Here is a 23,710-nt window from a genome sequence, read left to right on the forward strand (position 1 = left end):
CTTCTCTGCTGTGCTCTCCTCCGCTCGGCTCTGCTCCCCTCGGCTCCGCTCCGCTCCACCCAACCTCGCTCCCAGCCGGCCCGAGGACAAGGGGCGACGCCACACACCAGCCCAGACGAAGCCGCCCCGACCCGAGCGCCTTCCTCCGCCAGGCTTCCCCTCTCCACTCCACCCACCCCCACCAGGCTCTGACCCAGAGACTCGAGGGGCAGGCTCACCTACACAGATACACGGACACCCAGGCAAACACAGGGACAGACTCAGGACGGAGGGACCTCTGGACAGACGGGAAGAACGCAGAGCCGGAGAGACAGACCCTCCATCCCCCCAACAAACTCCCCCCCTCCCCCCCCCCCCCCCCCCAGACACGGTGGACCCTGACCGGGATGCGGACAGAGACACGGGTGCACGCAGCACTGACACACTCTACACACACACAGAGGCACCCCACACCAACCCGGACAAGACACCACACGCCCAGGAGGCTGCGGTGGCCCGGCACCTGTCCCCGGCGGGAGGGTCGTGGTGCTGGGGCGGGCTTTGGCCTAGGAGGTGGCGCCCTGGAGCTGGCGGAGGAGCCCGGGGAGCCCGAGGACTTGCAGCCCAGGTGTCAGGCGTCCCGTTCCGCTGCCATTCCTGCCCAACACCCCGTCAGGCCTGGGGGCCTGCGAGGGTTTCTTTCTCTGGTCTGGTCCTTTGGGGGTGGGGGGTGGGGGGTAGGGTGCCGGGGACCTCTCTTGGCCCGGTGTGGGGCGCCGCCCGGTCTTGCTGAGCGAGAGAGTCTCGCTGTGGCCTTCGCTGCGCCCTTGAGACGGAGCGTGGAGCCGGGTGCCCACGGCGCCGCGGGAAGCCCAGGGCGGTCGGCCTTCTGGCGTCCGGGGCACCTGAGCCCGGGCGCGCTGCCAGCCCAGGGGCAAAGGGGAGGTTGTCGGTGAGAAGGAAGGGAATGCCCTTCTGGGCGGAGTGGAGCCCAGGTCCCGAGGAGAGAAGTGGTGGTGGCGGGGGTGGCGGTTGGGGTCGGCGGAGCCCAGGTCTCGGGGCGGGGCGCCGGGAGGGAGGGGGGCGGGGGCGGCTGCCGGTTGGCTTGGGAGCTGGGGGCAGCCCGGGGGCCTGGCCAGGGGAAACAGGGCCAGGGCCCGGGCCCAGGGCTGGGACCCAGGGCCTCGGAAGCTGATGCCCGCCGAAGGAGCCCGAGCCGGGGAGGAGGCCCGCTCCTCCTCGGGCTTCCTGCCCCATACAACCCCCCCCCCCCGCCCCCCCGCCCTCCTCCTCCTCCTCCCTCCTCCCACAGCCCGGCCCCCTGGCCCCTCCCCGCGTGCACAGCCGAGGTCCTCACCCCGGTCCTCACCCCTTCCCCTGCGTCCGGCCCCTGAGCCCCCTCCAATATTGCCCCGCCCTGCCAGCAGCCCCCGCAGTCCCGGCCGGAGGCCGCGGGTGGGCCTTGTGGCGTGGAGGTGGAAAAGGCTGCGTTGTGGCCGCCTGCCCGTGCAGCGGGCCGCCCTTTCGGGGCCAGGGGCCCGCGGTTGCTGGGGCTGCGGTGGCCAGGGTCCGGGGGCCAGGGGCTGAGGCGTTCAGGGAGTGTTTGGAGGCAGCCGCCTTGGGCAGGGCGCCCGGCCGGTGGCGGGCCAAGGGCCAGGGAAGGAGGCCGAAGGGGGAAGAAAAGAAGAAGGCCCAAGAAGAAAAAAGCCTACAGCACCCGGTATTCCCAGGCGGTCTCCCATCCAAGTACTAACCAGGCCCGACCCTGCTTAGCTTCCGAGATCAGACGAGATCGGGCGCGTTCAGGGTGGTATGGCCGTAGACGCCTGCCGCTGCAGCTGGGCGCCCTAAGAGCCTGCTGAGCGCTTTCCTGGCCTCGGTGCGCGCCGCGGCACCCCCCTCCGCCTACCCGGGGCCTGGAGCCTGCCTCCCAGCCCACCCCCGACCCCCGACCCCCGACCCCCCACCCCCACGCGGCCCAGGGTTCCAGAAGCCGGCGGCACCCCGGCGTCACCAACGTACGGGCACCCTCCCATCCCGGGACTCCCCAGCCCCCGGCGCCGCCGGGGCTCCCAGGTGGCGTGGGGGGTGCGTCGGGGCGCTTGCGCCGAGTGCTCAGCGCCCCCCAGCGCCCGCCCGCCGCCCTAGGCCTGGCGCAGCCGGCCACCTGGCCTTCCGTCCTCTTCTCTGCTGTGCTCTCCTCCGCTCGGCTCTGCTCCCCTCGGCTCCGCTCCGCTCCACCCAACCTCGCTCCCAGCCGGCCCGAGGACAAGGGCGACGCCACACACCAGCCCAGACGAAGCCGCCCCGACCCGAGCGCCTTCCTCCGCCAGGCTTCCCCTCTCCACTCCACCCACCCCCACCAGGCTCTGACCCAGAGACTCGAGGGGCAGGCTCACCTACACAGATACACGGACACCCAGGCAAACACAGGGACAGACTCAGACGGAGGGACCTCTGGACAGACGGGAAGAACGCAGAGCCGGAGAGACAGACCCTCCATCCCCCCAACAACTCCCCCCTCCCCCCCCCCCCAGACACGGTGACCCTGACCGGGATGCGGACAGAGACACGGGTGCACGCAGCACTGACACACTCTACACACACACAGAGGCACCCACACCAACCCGGACAAGACACCACACGCCCAGGAGGCTGCGGTGGCCCGGCACCTGTCCCCGGCGGGAGGGTCGTGGTGCTGGGGCGGGGCTTTGGCCTAGGTGGTGGCGCCCTGGAGCTGGCGGAGGAGCCCGGGGAGCCCGAGGACTTGCAGCCCAGGTGTCAGGCGTCCCGTTCCGCTGCCATTCCTGCCCAACAACCCCGTCAGGCCTGGGGGCCTGCGAGGGTTTCTTTCTCTGGTCTGGTCCTTTGGGGTGGGGGGTGGGGGGTAGGGTGCCCGGGGACCTCTCTTGGCCCGGTGTGGGGCGCCGCCGGTCTTGCTGAGCGAGAGAGTCTCGCTGTGGCCTTCGCTGCGCCCTTGAGACGGAGCGTGGAGCCGGGTGCCCACGGCGCCGCGGGAAGCCCAGGGCGGTCGGCCTTCTGGCGTCCGGGGCACCTGAGCCCGGGCGCGCTGCCCCAGGGGCAAAGGGGAGGTTGTCGGTGAGAAGGAAGGGAATGCCCTTCTGGGCGGAGTGGAGCCCAGGTCCCGAGGAGAGAAGTGGTGGTGGCGGGGGTGGCGGTTGGGGTCGGCGGAGCCCAGGTCTCGGGGCGGGGCGCCGGGAGGGAGGGGGGCGGGGCGGCTGCCGGTTGGCTTGGGAGCTGGGGGCAGCCCGGGGGCCTGGCCAGGGGAAACAGGGCCCAGGGCCCGGGCCCAGGGCTGGGACCCAGGGCCTCGGAAGCTGATGCCCGCCGAAGGAGCCCGAGCCCGGGGAGGAGGCCCGCTCCTCCCTCGGGCTTCCTGCCCCATACCACCCCCCCCCCCCGCCCCCCCGCCCTCCTCCTCCTCCTCCCTCCTCCCACAGCCCGGCCCCCTGGCCCCTCCCCGCGTGCACAGCCGAGGTCCTCACCCCGGTCCTCACCCCTTCCCCTGCGTCCGGCCCCTGAGCCCCCTCCAATATTGCCCCGCCCTGCCAGCAGCCCCCGCAGTCCCGGCGGAGGCGCGGGTGGGCCTTGTGGCGTGGAGGTGGAAAGGCTGCGTTGTGGCCGCCTGCCCGTGCAGCGGGCCGCCCTTTCGGGGCCAGGGGCCCGCGGTGCTGGGGCTGCGGTGGCCAGGGGTCCGGGGGCCAGGGGCTGAGGCGTTCAGGGAGTGTTTGGAGGCAGCCGCCTTGGGCAGGGCGCCCGGCGGTGGCGGCCAAGGGCCAGGGAAGGAGGCCGAAGGGGGAAAGAAAAGAAGAAGGCCCAAGAAGAAAAAAGCCTACAGCACCCGGTATTCCCAGGCGGTCTCCCATCCAAGTACTAACCAGGCCCGACCCTGCTTAGCTTCCGAGATCAGACGAGATCGGGCGCGTTCAGGGTGGTATGGCCGTAGACGCCGGCCGCTGCAGCTGGGCGCCCTAAGAGCCTGCTGAGCGCTTTCCTGGCCTCGGTGCGCGCCGCGGCACCCCCCTCCGCCTACCCGGGGCCTGGAGCCTGCCTCCCAGCCCACCCCCGACCCCCGACCCCCGACCCCCACCCCCACGCGGCCCAGGGTTCCAGAAGCCGGCGGCACCCCGGCGTCACCAACGTACGGGCACCCTCCCATCCCGGGACTCCCCAGCCCCCGGCGCCGCCGGGGCTCCCAGGTGGCGTGGGGGGTGCGTCGGGGCGCTTGCGCCGAGTGCTCAGCGCCCCCCAGCGCCCGCCCGCCGCCCTAGGCCTGGCGCAGCCGGCCACCTGGCCTTCCGCCCTCTTCTCTGCTGTGCTCTCCTCCGCTCGGCTCTGCTCCCCTCGGCTCCGCTCCGCTCCACCCAACCTCGCTCCCAGCCGGCCCGAGGACAAGGGCGACGCCACACACCAGCCCAGACGAAGCCGCCCCGACCCGAGCGCCTTCCTCCGCCAGGCTTCCCCTCTCCACTCCACCCACCCCCACCAGGCTCTGACCCAGAGACTCGAGGGGCAGGCTCACCTACACAGATACACGGACACCCAGGCAAACACAGGGACAGACTCAGACGGAGGGACCTCTGGACAGACGGGAAGAACGCAGAGCCGGAGAGACAGACCCTCCATCCCCCCAACAACTCCCCCCCTCCCCCCCCCCCAGACACGGTGACCCTGACCGGGATGCGGACAGAGACACGGGTGCACGCAACACTGACACACTCTACACACACACAGAGGCACCCACACCAACCCGGACAAGACACCACACGCCCAGGAGGCTGCGGTGGCCCGGCACCTGTCCCCGGCGGGAGGGTCGTGGTGCTGGGGCGGGGCTTTGGCCTAGGTGGTGGCGCCCTGGAGCTGGCGGAGGAGCCCGGGGAGCCCGAGGACTTGCAGCCCAGGTGTCAGGCGTCCCGTTCCGCTGCCATTCCTGCCCAACACCCCGTCAGGCCTGGGGGCCTGCGAGGGTTTCTTTCTCTGGTCTGGTCCTTTGGGGTGGGGGGTGGGGGGTAGGGTGCCCGGGGACCTCTCTTGGCCCGGTGTGGGGCGCCGCCGGTCTTGCTGAGCGAGAGAGTCTCGCTGTGGCCTTCGCTGCGCCCTTGAGACGGAGCGTGGAGCCGGGTGCCCACGGCGCCGCGGGAAGCCCAGGGCGGTCCGCCTTCTGGCGTCCGGGGCACCTGAGCCCGGGGGCGCTGCCCCAGGGGCAAAGGGGAGGTTGTCGGTGAGAAGGAAGGGAATGCCCTTCTGGGCGGAGTGGAGCCCAGGTCCCGAGGAGAGAAGTGGTGGTGGCGGGGGTGGCGGTTGGGGTCGGCGGAGCCCAGGTCTCGGGGCGGGGCGCCGGGAGGGAGGGGGGCGGGGCGGCTGCCGGTTGGCTTGGGAGCTGGGGGCAGCCCGGGGGCCTGGCCAGGGGAAACAGGGCCCAGGGCCCGGGCCCAGGGCTGGGACCCAGGGCCTCGGAAGCTGATGCCCGCCGAAGGAGCCCGAGCCCGGGGAGGAGGCCCGCTCCTCCCTCGGGCTTCCTGCCCCATACCACCCCCCCCCCGCCCCCCCGCCCTCCTCCTCCTCCTCCCTCCTCCCACAGCCCGGCCCCCTGGCCCCTCCCCGCGTGCACAGCCGAGGTCCTCACCCCGGTCCTCACCCCTTCCCCTGCGTCCGGCCCCTGAGCCCCCTCCAATATTGCCCCGCCCTGCCAGCAGCCCCCGCAGTCCCGGCGGAGGCGCGGGTGGGCCTTGTGGCGTGGAGGTGGAAAGGCTGCGTTGTGGCCGCCTGCCCGTGCAGCGGGCCGCCCTTTCGGGGCCAGGGGCCCGCGGTGCTGGGGCTGCGGTGGCCAGGGGTCCGGGGGCCAGGGGCTGAGGCGTTCAGGGAGTGTTTGGAGGCAGCCGCCTTGGGCAGGGCGCCCGGCGGTGGCGGCCAAGGGCCAGGGAAGGAGGCCGAAGGGGGAAAGAAAAGAAGAAGGCCCAAGAAGAAAAAAGCCTACAGCACCCGGTATTCCCAGGCGGTCTCCCATCCAAGTACTAACCAGGCCCGACCCTGCTTAGCTTCCGAGATCAGACGAGATCGGGCGCGTTCAGGGTGGTATGGCCGTAGACGCCTGCCGCTGCAGCTGGGCGCCCTAAGAGCCTGCTGAGCGCTTTCCTGGCCTCGGTGCGCGCCGCGGCACCCCCCTCCGCCTACCCGGGGCCTGGAGCCTGCCTCCCAGCCCACCCCCGACCCCCGACCCCCGACCCCCACCCCCCACGCGGCCCAGGGTTCCAGAAGCCGGCGGCACCCCGGCGTCACCAACGTACGGGCACCCTCCCATCCCGGGACTCCCCAGCCCCCGGCGCCGCCGGGGCTCCCAGGTGGCGTGGGGGGTGCGTCGGGGCGCTTGCGCCGAGTGCTCAGCGCCCCCCAGCGCCCGCCCGCCGCCCTAGGCCTGGCGCAGCCGGCCACCTGGCCTTCCGTCCTCTTCTCTGCTGTGCTCTCCTCCGCTCGGCTCTGCTCCCCTCGGCTCCGCTCCGCTCCACCCAACCTCGCTCCCAGCCGGCCCGAGGACAAGGGCGACGCCACACACCAGCCCAGACGAAGCCGCCCCGACCCGAGCGCCTTCCTCCGCCAGGCTTCCCCTCTCCACTCCACCCACCCCCACCAGGCTCTGACCCAGAGACTCGAGGGGCAGGCTCACCTACACAGATACACGGACACCCAGGCAAACACAGGGACAGACTCAGACGGAGGGACCTCTGGACAGACGGGAAGAACGCAGAGCCGGAGAGACAGACCCTCCATCCCCCCAACAACTCCCCCCCTCCCCCCCCCCCCAGACACGGTGACCCTGACCGGGATGCGGACAGAGACACGGGTGCACGCAGCACTGACACACTCTACACACACACAGAGGCACCCACACCAACCCGGACAAGACACCACACGCCCAGGAGGCTGCGGTGGCCCGGCACCTGTCCCCGGCGGGAGGGTCGTGGTGCTGGGGCGGGGCTTTGGCCTAGGTGGTGGCGCCCTGGAGCTGGCGGAGGAGCCCGGGGAGCCCGAGGACTTGCAGCCCAGGTGTCAGGCGTCCCGTTCCGCTGCCATTCCTGCCCAACACCCCGTCAGGCCTGGGGGCCTGCGAGGGTTTCTTTCTCTGGTCTGGTCCTTTGGGGTGGGGGGTGGGGGGTAGGGTGCCCGGGGACCTCTCTTGGCCCGGTGTGGGGCGCCGCCGGTCTTGCTGAGCGAGAGAGTCTCGCTGTGGCCTTCGCTGCGCCCTTGAGACGGAGCGTGGAGCCGGGTGCCCACGGCGCCGCGGGAAGCCCAGGGCGGTCGGCCTTCTGGCGTCCGGGGCACCTGAGCCCGGGCGCGCTGCCCCAGGGGCAAAGGGGAGGTTGTCGGTGAGAAGGAAGGGAATGCCCTTCTGGGCGGAGTGGAGCCCAGGTCCCGAGGAGAGAAGTGGTGGTGGCGGGGGTGGCGGTTGGGGTCGGCGGAGCCCAGGTCTCGGGGCGGGGCGCCGGGAGGGAGGGGGGCGGGGCGGCTGCCGGTTGGCTTGGGAGCTGGGGGCAGCCCGGGGGCCTGGCCAGGGGAAACAGGGCCCAGGGCCCGGGCCCAGGGCTGGGACCCAGGGCCTCGGAAGCTGATGCCCGCCGAAGGAGCCCGAGCCCGGGGAGGAGGCCCGCTCCTCCCTCGGGCTTCCTGCCCCATACCACCCCCCCCCCCGCCCCCCCGCCCTCCTCCTCCTCCTCCCTCCTCCCACAGCCCGGCCCCCTGGCCCCTCCCCGCGTGCACAGCCGAGGTCCTCACCCCGGTCCTCACCCCTTCCCCTGCGTCCGGCCCCTGAGCCCCCTCCAATATTGCCCCGCCCTGCCAGCAGCCCCCGCAGTCCCGGCGGAGGCGCGGGTGGGCCTTGTGGCGTGGAGGTGGAAAGGCTGCGTTGTGGCCGCCTGCCCGTGCAGCGGGCCGCCCTTTCGGGGCCAGGGGCCCGCGGTGCTGGGGCTGCGGTGGCCAGGGGTCCGGGGGCCAGGGGCTGAGGCGTTCAGGGAGTGTTTGGAGGCAGCCGCCTTGGGCAGGGCGCCCGGCGGTGGCGGCCAAGGGCCAGGGAAGGAGGCCGAAGGGGGAAAGAAAAGAAGAAGGCCCAAGAAGAAAAAAGCCTACAGCACCCGGTATTCCCAGGCGGTCTCCCATCCAAGTACTAACCAGGCCCGACCCTGCTTAGCTTCCGAGATCAGACGAGATCGGGCGCGTTCAGGGTGGTATGGCCGTAGACGCCTGCCGCTGCAGCTGGGCGCCCTAAGAGCCTGCTGAGCGCTTTCCTGGCCTCGGTGCGCGCCGCGGCACCCCCCTCCGCCTACCCGGGGCCTGGAGCCTGCCTCCCAGCCCACCCCCGACCCCCGACCCCCGACCCCCACCCCCACGCGGCCCAGGGTTCCAGAAGCCGGCGGCACCCCGGCGTCACCAACGTACGGGCACCCTCCCATCCCGGGACTCCCCAGCCCCCGGCGCCGCCGGGGCTCCCAGGTGGCGTGGGGGGTGCGTCGGGGCGCTTGCGCCGAGTGCTCAGCGCCCCCCAGCGCCCGCCCGCCGCCCTAGGCCTGGCGCAGCCGGCCACCTGGCCTTCCGTCCTCTTCTCTGCTGTGCTCTCCTCCGCTCGGCTCTGCTCCCCTCGGCTCCGCTCCGCTCCACCCAACCTCGCTCCCAGCCGGCCCGAGGACAAGGGCGACGCCACACACCAGCCCAGACGAAGCCGCCCCGACCCGAGCGCCTTCCTCCGCCAGGCTTCCCCTCTCCACTCCACCCACCCCCACCAGGCTCTGACCCAGAGACTCGAGGGGCAGGCTCACCTACACAGATACACGGACACCCAGGCAAACACAGGGACAGACTCAGACGGAGGGACCTCTGGACAGACGGGAAGAACGCAGAGCCGGAGAGACAGACCCTCCATCCCCCCAACAACTCCCCCCCTCCCCCCCCCCCCCCAGACACGGTGACCCTGACCGGGATGCGGACAGAGACACGGGTGCACGCAGCACTGACACACTCTACACACACACAGAGGCACCCACACCAACCCGGACAAGACACCACACGCCCAGGAGGCTGCGGTGGCCCGGCACCTGTCCCCGGCGGGAGGGTCGTGGTGCTGGGGCGGGGCTTTGGCCTAGGTGGTGGCGCCCTGGAGCTGGCGGAGGAGCCCGGGGAGCCCGAGGACTTGCAGCCCAGGTGTCAGGCGTCCCGTTCCGCTGCCATTCCTGCCCAACACCCCGTCAGGCCTGGGGGCCTGCGAGGGTTTCTTTCTCTGGTCTGGTCCTTTGGGGTGGGGGGTGGGGGGGTAGGGTGCCCGGGGACCTCTCTTGGCCCGGTGTGGGGCGCCGCCGGTCTTGCTGAGCGAGAGAGTCTCGCTGTGGCCTTCGCTGCGCCCTTGAGACGGAGCGTGGAGCCGGGTGCCCACGGCGCCGCGGGAAGCCCAGGGCGGTCGGCCTTCTGGCGTCCGGGGCACCTGAGCCCGGGCGCGCTGCCCCAGGGGCAAAGGGGAGGTTGTCGGTGAGAAGGAAGGGAATGCCCTTCTGGGCGGAGTGGAGCCCAGGTCCCGAGGAGAGAAGTGGTGGTGGCGGGGGTGGCGGTTGGGGTCGGCGGAGCCCAGGTCTCGGGGCGGGGCGCCGGGAGGGAGGGGGGCGGGGCGGCTGCCGGTTGGCTTGGGAGCTGGGGGCAGCCCGGGGGCCTGGCCAGGGGAAACAGGGCCCAGGGCCCGGGCCCAGGGCTGGGACCCAGGGCCTCGGAAGCTGATGCCCGCCGAAGGAGCCCGAGCCCGGGGAGGAGGCCCGCTCCTCCCTCGGGCTTCCTGCCCCATACCACCCCCCCCCCCGCCCCCCCGCCCTCCTCCTCCTCCTCCCTCCTCCCACAGCCCGGCCCCCTGGCCCCTCCCCGCGTGCACAGCCGAGGTCCTCACCCCGGTCCTCACCCCTTCCCCTGCGTCCGGCCCCTGAGCCCCCTCCAATATTGCCCCGCCCTGCCAGCAGCCCCCGCAGTCCCGGCGGAGGCGCGGGTGGGCCTTGTGGCGTGGAGGTGGAAAGGCTGCGTTGTGGCCGCCTGCCCGTGCAGCGGGCCGCCCTTTCGGGGCCAGGGGCCCGCGGTGCTGGGGCTGCGGTGGCCAGGGGTCCGGGGGCCAGGGGCTGAGGCGTTCAGGGAGTGTTTGGAGGCAGCCGCCTTGGGCAGGGCGCCCGGCGGTGGCGGCCAAGGGCCAGGGAAGGAGGCCGAAGGGGGAAAGAAAAGAAGAAGGCCCAAGAAGAAAAAAGCCTACAGCACCCGGTATTCCCAGGCGGTCTCCCATCCAAGTACTAGCCAGGCCCGACCCTGCTTAGCTTCCGAGATCAGACGAGATCGGGCGCGTTCAGGGTGGTATGGCCGTAGACGCCTGCCGCTGCAGCTGGGCGCCCTAAGAGCCTGCTGAGCGCTTTCCTGGCCTCGGTGCGCGCCGCGGCACCCCCCTCCGCCTACCCGGGGCCTGGAGCCTGCCTCCCAGCCCACCCCCGACCCCCGACCCCCGACCCCCACCCCCACGCGGCCCAGGGTTCCAGAAGCCGGCGGCACCCCGGCCTCACCAACGTACGGGCACCCTCCCATCCCGGGACTCCCCAGCCCCCGGCGCCGCCGGGGCTCCCAGGTGGCGTGGGGGGTGCGTCGGGGCGCTTGCGCCGAGTGCTCAGCGCCCCCCAGCGCCCGCCCGCCGCCCTAGGCCTGGCGCAGCCGGCCACCTGGCCTTCCGTCCTCTTCTCTGCTGTGCTCTCCTCCGCTCCGCTCTGCTCCCCTCGGCTCCGCTCCGCTCCACCCAACCTCGCTCCCAGCCGGCCCGAGGACAAGGGCGACGCCACACACCAGCCCAGACGAAGCCGCCCCGACCCGAGCGCCTTCCTCCGCCAGGCTTCCCTCTCCACTCCACCCACCCCCACCAGGCTCTGACCCAGAGACTCGAGGGGCAGGCTCACCTACACAGATACACGGACACCCAGGCAAACACAGGGACAGACTCAGACGGAGGGACCTCTGGACAGACGGGAAGAACGCAGAGCCGGAGAGACAGACCCTCCATCCCCCCAACAACTCCCCCCCTCCCCCCCCCCCCCAGACACGGTGACCCTGACCGGGATGCGGACAGAGACACGGGTGCACGCAACACTGACACACTCTACACACACACAGAGGCACCCACACCAACCCGGACAAGACACCACACGCCCAGGAGGCTGCGGTGGCCCGGCACCTGTCCCCGGCGGGAGGGTCGTGGTGCTGGGGCGGGGCTTTGGCCTAGGTGGTGGCGCCCTGGAGCTGGCGGAGGAGCCCGGGGAGCCCGAGGACTTGCAGCCCAGGTGTCAGGCGTCCCGTTCCGCTGCCATTCCTGCCCAACACCCCGTCAGGCCTGGGGGCCTGCGAGGGTTTCTTTCTCTGGTCTGGTCCTTTGGGGTGGGGGGTGGGGGGTAGGGTGCCCGGGGACCTCTCTTGGCCCGGTGTGGGGCGCCGCCGGTCTTGCTGAGCGAGAGAGTCTCGCTGTGGCCTTCGCTGCGCCCTTGAGACGGAGCGTGGAGCCGGGTGCCCACGGCGCCGCGGGAAGCCCAGGGCGGTCGGCCTTCTGGCGTCCGGGGCACCTGAGCCCGGGCGCGCTGCCCCAGGGGCAAAGGGGAGGTTGTCGGTGAGAAGGAAGGGAATGCCCTTCTGGGCGGAGTGGAGCCCAGGTCCCGAGGAGAGAAGTGGTGGTGGCGGGGGTGGCGGTTGGGGTCGGCGGAGCCCAGGTCTCGGGGCGGGGCGCCGGGAGGGAGGGGGGCGGGGCGGCTGCCGGTTGGCTTGGGAGCTGGGGGCAGCCCGGGGGCCTGGCCAGGGGAAACAGGGCCCAGGGCCCGGGCCCAGGGCTGGGACCCAGGGCCTCGGAAGCTGATGCCCGCCGAAGGAGCCCGAGCCCGGGGAGGAGGCCCGCTCCTCCCTCGGGCTTCCTGCCCCATACCACCCCCCCCCCCCGCCCCCCCGCCCTCCTCCTCCTCCTCCCTCCTCCCACAGCCCGGCCCCCTGGCCCCTCCCCGCGTGCACAGCCGAGGTCCTCACCCCGGTCCTCACCCCTTCCCCTGCGTCCGGCCCCTGAGCCCCCTCCAATATTGCCCCGCCCTGCCAGCAGCCCCCGCAGTCCCGGCGGAGGCGCGGGTGGGCCTTGTGGCGTGGAGGTGGAAAGGCTGCGTTGTGGCCGCCTGCCCGTGCAGCGGGCCGCCCTTTCGGGGCCAGGGGCCCGCGGTGCTGGGGCTGCGGTGGCCAGGGGTCCGGGGGCCAGGGGCTGAGGCGTTCAGGGAGTGTTTGGAGGCAGCCGCCTTGGGCAGGGCGCCCGGCGGTGGCGGCCAAGGGCCAGGGAAGGAGGCCGAAGGGGGAAAGAAAAGAAGAAGGCCCAAGAAGAAAAAAGCCTACAGCACCCGGTATTCCCAGGCGGTCTCCCATCCAAGTACTAACCAGGCCCGACCCTGCTTAGCTTCCGAGATCAGACGAGATTGGGCGCGTTCAGGGTGGTAGGGCCGTAGACGCCTGCCGCTGCAGCTGGGCGCCCTAAGAGCCTGCTGAGCGCTTTCCTGGCCTCGGTGCGCGCCGCGGCACCCCCCTCCGCCTACCCGGGGCCTGGAGCCTGCCTCCCAGCCCACCCCCGACCCCCGACCCCCGACCCCCACCCCCACGCGGCCCAGGGTTACAGAAGCCGGCGGCACCCCGGCGTCACCAACGTACGGGCACCCTCCCATCCCGGGACTCCCCAGCCCCCGGCGCCGCCGGGGCTCCCAGGTGGCGTGGGGGGTGCGTCGGGGCGCTTGCGCCGAGTGCTCAGCGCCCCCCAGCGCCCGCCCGCAGCCCTAGGCCTGGCGCAGCCGGCCACCTGGCCTTCCGTCCTCTTCTCTGCTGTGCTCTCCTCCGCTCGGCTCTGCTCCCCTCGGCTCCGCTCCGCTCCACCCAACCTCGCTCCCAGCCGGCCCGAGGACAAGGGCGACGCCACACACCAGCCCAGACGAAGCCGCCCCGACCCGAGCGCCTTCCTCCGCCAGGCTTCCCCTCTCCACTCCACCCACCCCCACCAGGCTCTGACCCAGAGACTCGAGGGGCAGGCTCACCTACACAGATACACGGACACCCAGGCAAACACAGGGACAGACTCAGACGGAGGGACCTCTGGACAGACGGGAAGAACGCAGAGCCGGAGAGACAGACCCTCCATCCCCCCAACAACTCCCCCCCTCCCCCCCCCCCCCCCAGACACGGTGACCCTGACCGGGATGCGGACAGAGACACGGGTGCACGCAACACTGACACACTCTACACACACACAGAGGCACCCACACCAACCCGGACAAGACACCACACGCCCAGGAGGCTGCGGTGGCCCGGCACCTGTCCCCGGCGGGAGGGTCGTGGTGCTGGGGCGGGGCTTTGGCCTAGGTGGTGGCGCCCTGGAGCTGGCGGAGGAGCCCGGGGAGCTCGAGGACTTGCAGCCCAGGTGTCAGGCGTCCCGTTCCGCTGCCATTCCTGCCCAACACCCCGTCAGGCCTGGGGGCCTGCGAGGGTTTCTTTCTCTGGTCTGGTCCTTTGGGGTGGGGGGTGGGGGGTAGGGTGCCCGGGGACCTCTCTTGGCCCGGTGTGGGGCGCCGCCGGTCTTGCTGAGCGAGAGAGTCTCGCTGTGGCCTTCGCTGCGCCCTTGAGACGGAGCGTGGAGCCGGGTGCCCACGGCGCCGCGGGAAGCCCAGGGCGGTCGGCCTTCTGGCGTCCGGGGCACCTGAGCCCGGGCGCGCTGCCCCAGGGGCAAAGGGGAGGTTGTCGGTGAGAAGGAAGGGAATGCCCTTCTGGGCGGAGTGGAGCCCAGGTCCCGAGGAGAGAAGTGGTGGTGGCGGGGGTGGCGGTTGGGGTCGGCGGAGCCCAGGTCTCGGGGCGGGGCGCCGGGAGGGAGGGGGGCGGGGCGGCTGCCGGTTGGCTTGGGAGCTGGGGGCAGCCCGGGGGCCTGGCCAGGGGAAACAGGGCCCAGGGCCCGGGCCCAGGGCTGGGACCCAGGGCCTCGGAAGCTGATGCCCGCCGAAGGAGCCCGAGCCCGGGGAGGAGGCCCGCTCCTCCCTCGGGCTTCCTGCCCCATACCACCCCCCCCCCGCGCCCCCGCCCTCCTCCTCCTCCTCCCTCCTCCCACAGCCCGGCCCCCTGGCCCCTCCCCGCGTGCACAGCCGAGGTCCTCACCCCGGTCCTCACCCCTTCCCCTGCGTCCGGCCCCTGAGCCCCCTCCAATATTGCCCCGCCCTGCCAGCAGCCCCCGCAGTCCCGGCGGAGGCGCGGGTGGGCCTTGTGGCGTGGAGGTGGAAAGGCTGCGTTGTGGCCGCCTGCCCGTGCAGCGGGCCGCCCTTTCGGGGCCAGGGGCCCGCGGTGCTGGGGCTGCGGTGGCCAGGGGTCCGGGGGCCAGGGGCTGAGGCGTTCAGGGAGTGTTTGGAGGCAGCCGCCTTGGGCAGGGCGCCCGGCGGTGGCGGCCAAGGGCCAGGGAAGGAGGCCGAAGGGGGAAAGAAAAGAAGAAGGCCCAAGAAGAAAAAAGCCTACAGCACCCGGTATTCCCAGGCGGTCTCCCATCCAAGTACTAACCAGGCCCGACCCTGCTTAGCTTCCGAGATCAGACGAGATCGGGCGCGTTCAGGGTGGTATGGCCGTAGACGCCTGCCGCTGCAGCTGGGCGCCCTAAGAGCCTGCTGAGCGCTCTCCTGGCCTCGGTGCGCGCCGCGGCACCCCCCTCCGCCTACCCGGGGCCTGGAGCCTGCCTCCCAGCCCACCCCCGACCCCCGACCCCCGACCCCCACCCCCACGCGGCCCAGGGTTCCAGAAGCCGGCGGCACCCCGGCGTCACCAACGTACGGGCACCCTCCCATCCCGGGACTCCCCAGCCCCCGGCGCCGCCGGGGCTCCCAGGTGGCGTGGGGGGTGCGTCGGGGCGCTTGCGCCGAGTGCTCAGCGCCCCCCAGCGCCCGCCCGCCGCCCTAGGCCTGGCGCAGCCGGCCACCTGGCCTTCCGTCCTCTTCTCTGCTGTGCTCTCCTCCGCTCGGCTCTGCTCCCCTCGGCTCCGCTCCGCTCCACCCAACCTCGCTCCCAGCCGGCCCGAGGACAAGGGCGACGCCACACACCAGCCCAGACGAAGCCGCCCCGACCCGAGCGCCTTCCTCCGCCAGGCTTCCCCTCTCCACTCCACCCACCCCCACCAGGCTCTGACCCAGAGACTCGAGGGGCAGGCTCACCTACACAGATACACGGACACCCAGGCAAACACAGGGACAGACTCAGACGGAGGGACCTCTGGACAGACGGGAAGAACGCAGAGCCGGAGAGACAGACCCTCCATCCCCCCAACAACTCCCCCCCTCCCCCCCCCCCCAGACACGGTGACCCTGACCGGGATGCGGACAGAGACACGGGTGCACGCAACACTGACACACTCTACACACACACAGAGGCACCCACACCAACCCGGACAAGACACCACACGCCCAGGAGGCTGCGGTGGCCCGGCACCTGTCCCCGGCGGGAGGGTCGTGGTGCTGGGGCGGGGCTTTGGCCTAGGTGGTGGCGCCCTGGAGCTGGCGGAGGAGCCCGGGGAGCCCGAGGACTTGCAGCCCAGGTGTCAGGCGTCCCGTTCCGCTGCCATTCCTGCCCAACACCCCGTCAGGCCTGGGGGCCTGCGAGGGTTTCTTTCTCTGGTCTGGTCCTTTGGGGTGGGGGGTGGGGGGTAGGGTGCCCGGGGACCTCTCTTGGCCCGGTGTGGGGCGCCGCCGGTCTTGCTGAGCGAGAGAGTCTCGCTGTGGCCTTCGCTGCGCCCTTGAGACGGAGCGTGGAGCCGGGTGCCCACGGCGCCGCGGGAAGCCCAGGGCGGTCGGCCTTCTGGCGTCCGGGGCACCTGAGCCCGGGCGCGCTGCCCCAGGGGCAAAGGGGAGGTTGTCGGTGAGAAGGAAGGGAATGCCCTTCTGGGCGGAGTGGAGCCCAGGTCCCGAGGAGAGAAGTGGTGGTGGCGGGGGTGGCGGTTGGGGTCGGCGGAGCCCAGGTCTCGGGGCGGGGCGCCGGGAGGGAGGGGGGCGGGGCGGCTGCCGGTTGGCTTGGGAGCTGGGGGCAGCCCGGGGGCCTGGCCAGGGGAAACAGGGCCCAGGGCCCGGGCCCAGGGCTGGGACCCAGGGCCTCGGAAGCTGATGCCCGCCGAAGGAGCCCGAGCCCGGGGAGGAGGCCCGCTCCTCCCTCGGGCTTCCTGCCCCATACCACCCCCCCCCCCGCCCCCCCGCCCTCCTCCTCCTCCTCCCTCCTCCCACAGCCCGGCCCCCTGGCCCCTCCCCGCGTGCACAGCCGAGGTCCTCACCCCGGTCCTCACCCCTTCCCCTGCGTCCGGCCCCTGAGCCCCCTCCAATATTGCCCCGCCCTGCCAGCAGCCCCCGCAGTCCCGGCGGAGGCGCGGGTGGGCCTTGTGGCGTGGAGGTGGAAAGGCTGCGTTGTGGCCGCCTGCCCGTGCAGCGGGCCGCCCTTTCGGGGCCAGGGGCCCGCGGTGCTGGGGCTGCGGTGGCCAGGGGTCCGGGGGCCAGGGGCTGAGGCGTTCAGGGAGTGTTTGGAGGCAGCCGCCTTGGGCAGGGCGCCCGGCGGTGGCGGCCAAGGGCCAGGGAAGGAGGCCGAAGGGGGAAAGAAAAGAAGAAGGCCCAAGAAGAAAAAAGCCTACAGCACCCGGTATTCCCAGGCGGTCTCCCATCCAAGTACTAACCAGGCCCGACCCTGCTTAGCTTCCGAGATCAGACGAGATCGGGCGCGTTCAGGGTGGTATGGCCGTAGACGCCTGCCGCTGCAGCTGGGCGCCCTAAGAGCCTGCTGAGCGCTTTCCTGGCCTCGGTGCGCGCCGCGGCACCCCCCTCCGCCTACCCGGGGCCTGGAGCCTGCCTCCCAGCCCACCCCCGACCCCCGACCCCCGACCCCCACCCCCACGCGGCCCAGGGTTCCAGAAGCCGGCGGCACCCCGGCGTCACCAACGTACGGGCACCCTCCCATCCCGGGACTCCCCAGCCCCCGGCGCCGCCGGGGCTCCCAGGTGGCGTGGGGGGTGCGTCGGGGCGCTTGCGCCGAGTGCTCAGCGCCCCCCAGCGCCCGCCCGCCGCCCTAGGCCTGGCGCAGCCGGCCACCTGGCCTTCCGTCCTCTTCTCTGCTGTGCTCTCCTCCGCTCGGCTCTGCTCCCCTCGGCTCCGCTCCGCTCCACCCAACCTCGCTCCCAGCCGGCCCGAGGACAAGGGCGACGCCACACACCAGCCCAGACGAAGCCGCCCCGACCCGAGCGCCTTCCTCCGCCAGGCTTCCCCTCTCCACTCCACCCACCCCCACCAGGCTCTGACCCAGAGACTCGAGGGGCAGGCTCACCTACACAGATACACGGACACCCAGGCAAACACAGGGACAGACTCAGACGGAGGGACCTCTGGACAGACGGGAAGAACGCAGAGCCGGAGAGACAGACCCTCCATCCCCCCAACAACTCCCCCCCTCCCCCCCCCCCAGACACGGTGACCCTGACCGGGATGCGGACAGAGACACGGGTGCACGCAGCACTGACACACTCTACACACACACAGAGGCACCCACACCAACCCGGACAAGACACCACACGCCCAGGAGGCTGCGGTGGCCCGGCACCTGTCCCCGGCGGGAGGGTCGTGGTGCTGGGGCGGGGCTTTGGCCTAGGTGGTGGCGCCCTGGAGCTGGCGGAGGAGCCCGGGGAGCCCGAGGACTTGCAGCCCAGGTGTCAGGCGTCCCGTTCCGCTGCCATTCCTGCCCAACACCCCGTCAGGCCTGGGGGCCTGCGAGGGTTTCTTTCTCTGGTCTGGTCCTTTGGGGTGGGGGGTGGGGGGTAGGGTGCCCGGGGACCTCTCTTGGCCCGGTGTGGGGCGCCGCCGGTCTTGCTGAGCGAGAGAGTCTCGCTGTGGCCTTCGCTGCGCCCTTGAGACGGAGCGTGGAGCCGGGTGCCCACGGCGCCGCGGGAAGCCCAGGGCGGTCGGCCTTCTGGCGTCCGGGGCACCTGAGCCCGGGCGCGCTGCCCCAGGGGCAAAGGGGAGGTTGTCGGTGAGAAGGAAGGGAATGCCCTTCTGGGCGGAGTGGAGCCCAGGTCCCGAGGAGAGAAGTGGTGGTGGCGGGGGTGGCGGTTGGGGTCGGCGGAGCCCAGGTCTCGGGGCGGGGCGCCGGGAGGGAGGGGGGCGGGGCGGCTGCCGGTTGGCTTGGGAGCTGGGGGCAGCCCGGGGGCCTGGCCAGGGGAAACAGGGCCCAGGGCCCGGGCCCAGGGCTGGGACCCAGGGCCTCGGAAGCTGATGCCCGCCGAAGGAGCCCGAGCCCGGGGAGGAGGCCCGCTCCTCCCTCGGGCTTCCTGCCCCATACAACCCCCCCCCCCCGCCCCCCCGCCCTCCTCCTCCTCCTCCCTCCTCCCACAGCCCGGCCCCCTGGCCCCTCCCCGCGTGCACAGCCGAGGTCCTCACCCCGGTCCTCACCCCTTCCCCTGCGTCCGGCCCCTGAGCCCCCTCCAATATTGCCCCGCCCTGCCAGCAGCCCCCGCAGTCCCGGCGGAGGCGCGGGTGGGCCTTGTGGCGTGGAGGTGGAAAGGCTGCGTTGTGGCCGCCTGCCCGTGCAGCGGGCCGCCCTTTCGGGGCCAGGGGCCCGCGGTGCTGGGGCTGCGGTGGCCAGGGGTCCGGGGGCCAGGGGCTGAGGCGTTCAGGGAGTGTTTGGAGGCAGCCGCCTTGGGCAGGGCGCCCGGCGGTGGCGGCCAAGGGCCAGGGAAGGAGGCCGAAGGGGGAAAGAAAAGAAGAAGGCCCAAGAAGAAAAAAGCCTACAGCACCCGGTATTCCCAGGCGGTCTCCCATCCAAGTACTAACCAGGCCCGACCCTGCTTAGCTTCCGAGATCAGACGAGATCGGGCGCGTTCAGGGTGGTATGGCCGTAGACGCCTGCCGCTGCAGCTGGGCGCCCTAAGAGCCTGCTGAGCGCTTTCCTGGCCTCGGTGCGCGCCGCGGCACCCCCCTCCGCCTACCCGGGGCCTGGAGCCTGCCTCCCAGCCCACCCCCGACCCCCGACCCCCGACCCCCACCCCCACGCGGCCCAGGGTTCCAGAAGCCGGCGGCACCCCGGCGTCACCAACGTACGGGCACCCTCCCATCCCGGGACTCCCCAGCCCCCGGCGCCGCCGGGGCTCCCAGGTGGCGTGGGGGGTGCGTCGGGGCGCTTGCGCCGAGTGCTCAGCGCCCCCCAGCGCCCGCCCGCCGCCCTAGGCCTGGCGCAGCCGGCCACCTGGCCTTCCGTCCTCTTCTCTGCTGTGCTCTCCTCCGCTCGGCTCTGCTCCCCTCGGCTCCGCTCCGCTCCACCCAACCTCGCTCCCAGCCGGCCCGAGGACAAGGGCGACGCCACACACCAGCCCAGACGAAGCCGCCCCGACCCGAGCGCCTTCCTCCGCCAGGCTTCCCCTCTCCACTCCACCCACCCCCACCAGGCTCTGACCCAGAGACTCGAGGGGCAGGCTCACCTACACAGATACACGGACACCCAGGCAAACACAGGGACAGACTCAGACGGAGGGACCTCTGGACAGACGGGAAGAACGCAGAGCCGGAGAGACAGACCCTCCATCCCCCCAACAACTCCCCCCCTCCCCCCCCCCCCAGACACGGTGACCCTGACCGGGATGCGGACAGAGACACGGGTGCACGCAGCACTGACACACTCTACACACACACAGAGGCACCCACACCAACCCGGACAAGACACCACACGCCCAGGAGGCTGCGGTGGCCCGGCACCTGTCCCCGGCGGGAGGGTCGTGGTGCTGGGGCGGGGCTTTGGCCTAGGTGGTGGCGCCCTGGAGCTGGCGGAGGAGCCCGGGGAGCCCGAGGACTTGCAGCCCAGGTGTCAGGCGTCCCGTTCCGCTGCCATTCCTGCCCAACACCCCGTCAGGCCTGGGGGCCTGCGAGGGTTTCTTTCTCTGGTCTGGTCCTTTGGGGTGGGGGGTGGGGGGTAGGGTGCCCGGGGACCTCTCTTGGCCCGGTGTGGGGCGCCGCCGGTCTTGCTGAGCGAGAGAGTCTCGCTGTGGCCTTCGCTGCGCCCTTGAGACGGAGCGTGGAGCCGGGTGCCCACGGCGCCGCGGGAAGCCCAGGGCGGTCGGCCTTCTGGCGTCCGGGGCACCTGAGCCCGGGCGCGCTGCCCCAGGGGCAAAGGGGAGGTTGTCGGTGAGAAGGAAGGGAATGCCCTTCTGGGCGGAGTGGAGCCCAGGTCCCGAGGAGAGAAGTGGTGGTGGCGGGGGTGGCGGTTGGGGTCGGCGGAGCCCAGGTCTCGGGGCGGGGCGCCGGGAGGGAGGGGGGCGGGGCGGCTGCCGGTTGGCTTGGGAGCTGGGGGCAGCCCGGGGGCCTGGCCAGGGGAAACAGGGCCCAGGGCCCGGGCCCAGGGCTGGGACCCAGGGCCTCGGAAGCTGATGCCCGCCGAAGGAGCCCGAGCCCGGGGAGGAGGCCCGCTCCTCCCTCGGGCTTCCTGCCCCATACCACCCCCCCCCCCCGCCCCCCCGCCCTCCTCCTCCTCCTCCCTCCTCCCACAGCCCGGCCCCCTGGCCCCTCCCCGCGTGCACAGCCGAGGTCCTCACCCCGGTCCTCACCCCTTCCCCTGCGTCCGGCCCCTGAGCCCCCTCCAATATTGCCCCGCCCTGCCAGCAGCCCCCGCAGTCCCGGCGGAGGCGCGGGTGGGCCTTGTGGCGTGGAGGTGGAAAGGCTGCGTTGTGGCCGCCTGCCCGTGCAGCGGGCCGCCCTTTCGGGGCCAGGGGCCCGCGGTGCTGGGGCTGCGGTGGCCAGGGGTCCGGGGGCCAGGGGCTGAGGCGTTCAGGGAGTGTTTGGAGGCAGCCGCCTTGGGCAGGGCGCCCGGCGGTGGCGGCCAAGGGCCAGGGAAGGAGGCCGAAGGGGGAAAGAAAAGAAGAAGGCCCAAGAAGAAAAAAGCCTACAGCACCCGGTATTCCCAGGCGGTCTCCCATCCAAGTACTAACCAGGCCCGACCCTGCTTAGCTTCCGAGATCAGACGAGATCGGGCGCGTTCAGGGTGGTATGGCCGTAGACGCCTGCCGCTGCAGCTGGGCGCCCTAAGAGCCTGCTGAGCGCTTTCCTGGCCTCGGTGCGCGCCGCGGCACCCCCCTCCGCCTACCCGGGGCCTGGAGCCTGCCTCCCAGCCCACCCCCGACCCCCGACCCCCGACCCCCACCCCCACGCGGCCCAGGGTTCCAGAAGCCGGCGGCACCCCGGCGTCACCAACGTACGGGCACCCTCCCATCCCGGGACTCCCCAGCCCCCGGCGCCGCCGGGGCTCCCAGGTGGCGTGGGGGGTGCGTCGGGGCGCTTGCGCCGAGTGCTCAGCGCCCCCCAGCGCCCGCCCGCCGCCCTAGGCCTGGCGCAGCCGGCCACCTGGCCTTCCGTCCTCTTCTCTGCTGTGCTCTCCTCCGCTCGGCTCTGCTCCCCTCGGCTCCGCTCCGCTCCACCCAACCTCGCTCCCAGCCGGCCCGAGGACAAGGGCGACGCCACACACCAGCCCAGACGAAGCCGCCCCGACCCGAGCGCCTTCCTCCGCCAGGCTTCCCCTCTCCACTCCACCCACCCCCACCAGGCTCTGACCCAGAGACTCGAGGGGCAGGCTCACCTACACAGATACACGGACACCCAGGCAAACACAGGGACAGACTCAGACGGAGGGACCTCTGGACAGACGGGAAGAACGCAGAGCCGGAGAGACAGACCCTCCATCCCCCCAACAACTCCCCCCCTCCCCCCCCCCCCCAGACACGGTGACCCTGACCGGGATGCGGACAGAGACACGGGTGCACGCAGCACTGACACACTCTACACACACACAGAGGCACCCACACCAACCCGGACAAGACACCACACGCCCAGGAGGCTGCGGTGGCCCGGCACCTGTCCCCGGCGGGAGGGTCGTGGTGCTGGGGCGGGGCTTTGGCCTAGGTGGTGGCGCCCTGGAGCTGGCGGAGGAGCCCGGGGAGCCCGAGGACTTGCAGCCCAGGTGTCAGGCGTCCCGTTCCGCTGCCATTCCTGCCCAACACCCCGTCAGGCCTGGGGGCCTGCGAGGGTTTCTTTCTCTGGTCTGGTCCTTTGGGGTGGGGGGTGGGGGGTAGGGTGCCCGGGGACCTCTCTTGGCCCGGTGTGGGGCGCCGCCGGTCTTGCTGAGCGAGAGAGTCTCGCTGTGGCCTTCGCTGCGCCCTTGAGACGGAGCGTGGAGCCGGGTGCCCACGGCGCCGCGGGAAGCCCAGGGCGGTCGGCCTTCTGGCGTCCGGGGCACCTGAGCCCGGGCGCGCTGCCCCAGGGGCAAAGGGGAGGTTGTCGGTGAGAAGGAAGGGAATGCCCTTCTGGGCGGAGTGGAGCCCAGGTCCCGAGGAGAGAAGTGGTGGTGGCGGGGGTGGCGGTTGGGGTCGGCGGAGCCCAGGTCTCGGGGCGGGGCGCCGGGAGGGAGGGGGGCGGGGCGGCTGCCGGTTGGCTTGGGAGCTGGGGGCAGCCCGGGGGCCTGGCCAGGGGAAACAGGGCCCAGGGCCCGGGCCCAGGGCTGGGACCCAGGGCCTCGGAAGCTGATGCCCGCCGAAGGAGCCCGAGCCCGGGGAGGAGGCCCGCTCCTCCCTCGGGCTTCCTGCCCCATACCACCCCCCCCCCCGCCCCCCCGCCCTCCTCCTCCTCCTCCCTCCTCCCACAGCCCGGCCCCCTGGCCCCTCCCCGCGTGCACAGCCGAGGTCCTCACCCCGGTCCTCACCCCTTCCCCTGCGTCCGGCCCCTGAGCCCCCTCCAATATTGCCCCGCCCTGCCAGCAGCCCCCGCAGTCCCGGCGGAGGCGCGGGTGGGCCTTGTGGCGTGGAGGTGGAAAGGCTGCGTTGTGGCCGCCTGCCCGTGCAGCGGGCCGCCCTTTCGGGGCCAGGGGCCCGCGGTGCTGGGGCTGCGGTGGCCAGGGGTCCGGGGGCCAGGGGCTGAGGCGTTCAGGGAGTGTTTGGAGGCAGCCGCCTTGGGCAGGGCGCCCGGCGGTGGCGGCCAAGGGCCAGGGAAGGAGGCCGAAGGGGGAAAGAAAAGAAGAAGGCCCAAGAAGAAAAAAGCCTACAGCACCCGGTATTCCCAGGCGGTCTCCCATCCAAGTACTAACCAGGCCCGACCCTGCTTAGCTTCCGAGATCAGACGAGATCGGGCGCGTTCAGGGTGGTATGGCCGTAGACGCCTGCCGCTGCAGCTGGGCGCCCTAAGAGCCTGCTGAGCGCTTTCCTGGCCTCGGTGCGCGCCGCGGCACCCCCCTCCGCCTACCCGGGGCCTGGAGCCTGCCTCCCAGCCCACCCCCGACCCCCGACCCCCGACCCCCACCCCCACGCGGCCCAGGGTTCCAGAAGCCGGCGGCACCCCGGCGTCACCAACGTACGGGCACCCTCCCATCCCGGGACTCCCCAGCCCCCGGCGCCGCCGGGGCTCCCAGGTGGCGTGGGGGGTGCGTCGGGGCGCTTGCGCCGAGTGCTCAGCGCCCCCCAGCGCCCGCCCGCCGCCCTAGGCCTGGCGCAGCCGGCCACCTGGCCTTCCGTCCTCTTCTCTGCTGTGCTCTCCTCCGCTCGGCTCTGCTCCCCTCGGCTCCGCTCCGCTCCACCCAACCTCGCTCCCAGCCGGCCCGAGGACAAGGGCGACGCCACACACCAGCC

General features: G+C 72.7%; 11 non-coding genes across 11 annotated transcripts; all 11 read right to left on the minus strand.

Annotated features, from left to right (window-relative positions):
• Positions 1 to 1,684: 1,684 nt before the first annotated feature.
• Positions 1,685 to 1,803, minus strand: LOC123955758. Its single transcript, XR_006821329.1, has one exon. It is a non-coding gene; the product is annotated as a 5S ribosomal RNA (ribosomal RNA).
• Positions 1,804 to 3,829: 2,026 nt separating this feature from the next.
• LOC123955843 lies at positions 3,830 to 3,948 on the minus strand. The gene has a single exon (XR_006821388.1). It is a non-coding gene; the product is annotated as a 5S ribosomal RNA (ribosomal RNA).
• A 2,022-nt stretch (positions 3,949 to 5,970) lies between these two features.
• Positions 5,971 to 6,089, minus strand: LOC123955906. Its single transcript, XR_006821444.1, has one exon. It is a non-coding gene; the product is annotated as a 5S ribosomal RNA (ribosomal RNA).
• Positions 6,090 to 8,114: 2,025 nt separating this feature from the next.
• Positions 8,115 to 8,233, minus strand: LOC123955917. The gene has a single exon (XR_006821455.1). It is a non-coding gene; the product is annotated as a 5S ribosomal RNA (ribosomal RNA).
• A 2,027-nt stretch (positions 8,234 to 10,260) lies between these two features.
• LOC123955791 lies at positions 10,261 to 10,379 on the minus strand. Its single transcript, XR_006821360.1, has one exon. It is a non-coding gene; the product is annotated as a 5S ribosomal RNA (ribosomal RNA).
• Positions 10,380 to 12,404: 2,025 nt separating this feature from the next.
• Positions 12,405 to 12,523, minus strand: LOC123955795. Its single transcript, XR_006821364.1, has one exon. It is a non-coding gene; the product is annotated as a 5S ribosomal RNA (ribosomal RNA).
• Positions 12,524 to 14,549: 2,026 nt separating this feature from the next.
• Positions 14,550 to 14,668, minus strand: LOC123955928. Its single transcript, XR_006821466.1, has one exon. It is a non-coding gene; the product is annotated as a 5S ribosomal RNA (ribosomal RNA).
• A 2,024-nt stretch (positions 14,669 to 16,692) lies between these two features.
• Positions 16,693 to 16,811, minus strand: LOC123955765. Its single transcript, XR_006821335.1, has one exon. It is a non-coding gene; the product is annotated as a 5S ribosomal RNA (ribosomal RNA).
• Positions 16,812 to 18,835: 2,024 nt separating this feature from the next.
• Positions 18,836 to 18,954, minus strand: LOC123955776. The gene has a single exon (XR_006821346.1). It is a non-coding gene; the product is annotated as a 5S ribosomal RNA (ribosomal RNA).
• Positions 18,955 to 20,979: 2,025 nt separating this feature from the next.
• On the minus strand, positions 20,980 to 21,098 carry LOC123955788. The gene has a single exon (XR_006821357.1). It is a non-coding gene; the product is annotated as a 5S ribosomal RNA (ribosomal RNA).
• A 2,025-nt stretch (positions 21,099 to 23,123) lies between these two features.
• On the minus strand, positions 23,124 to 23,242 carry LOC123955799. The gene has a single exon (XR_006821366.1). It is a non-coding gene; the product is annotated as a 5S ribosomal RNA (ribosomal RNA).
• Between the last annotated feature and the right edge of the window lie 468 nt (positions 23,243 to 23,710).

The sequence above is a fragment of the Meles meles genome, chromosome 13 (genome assembly GCF_922984935.1).
Source record: "Meles meles chromosome 13, mMelMel3.1 paternal haplotype, whole genome shotgun sequence".
Classification (NCBI taxonomy): Eukaryota; Metazoa; Chordata; class Mammalia; order Carnivora; family Mustelidae; genus Meles; species Meles meles.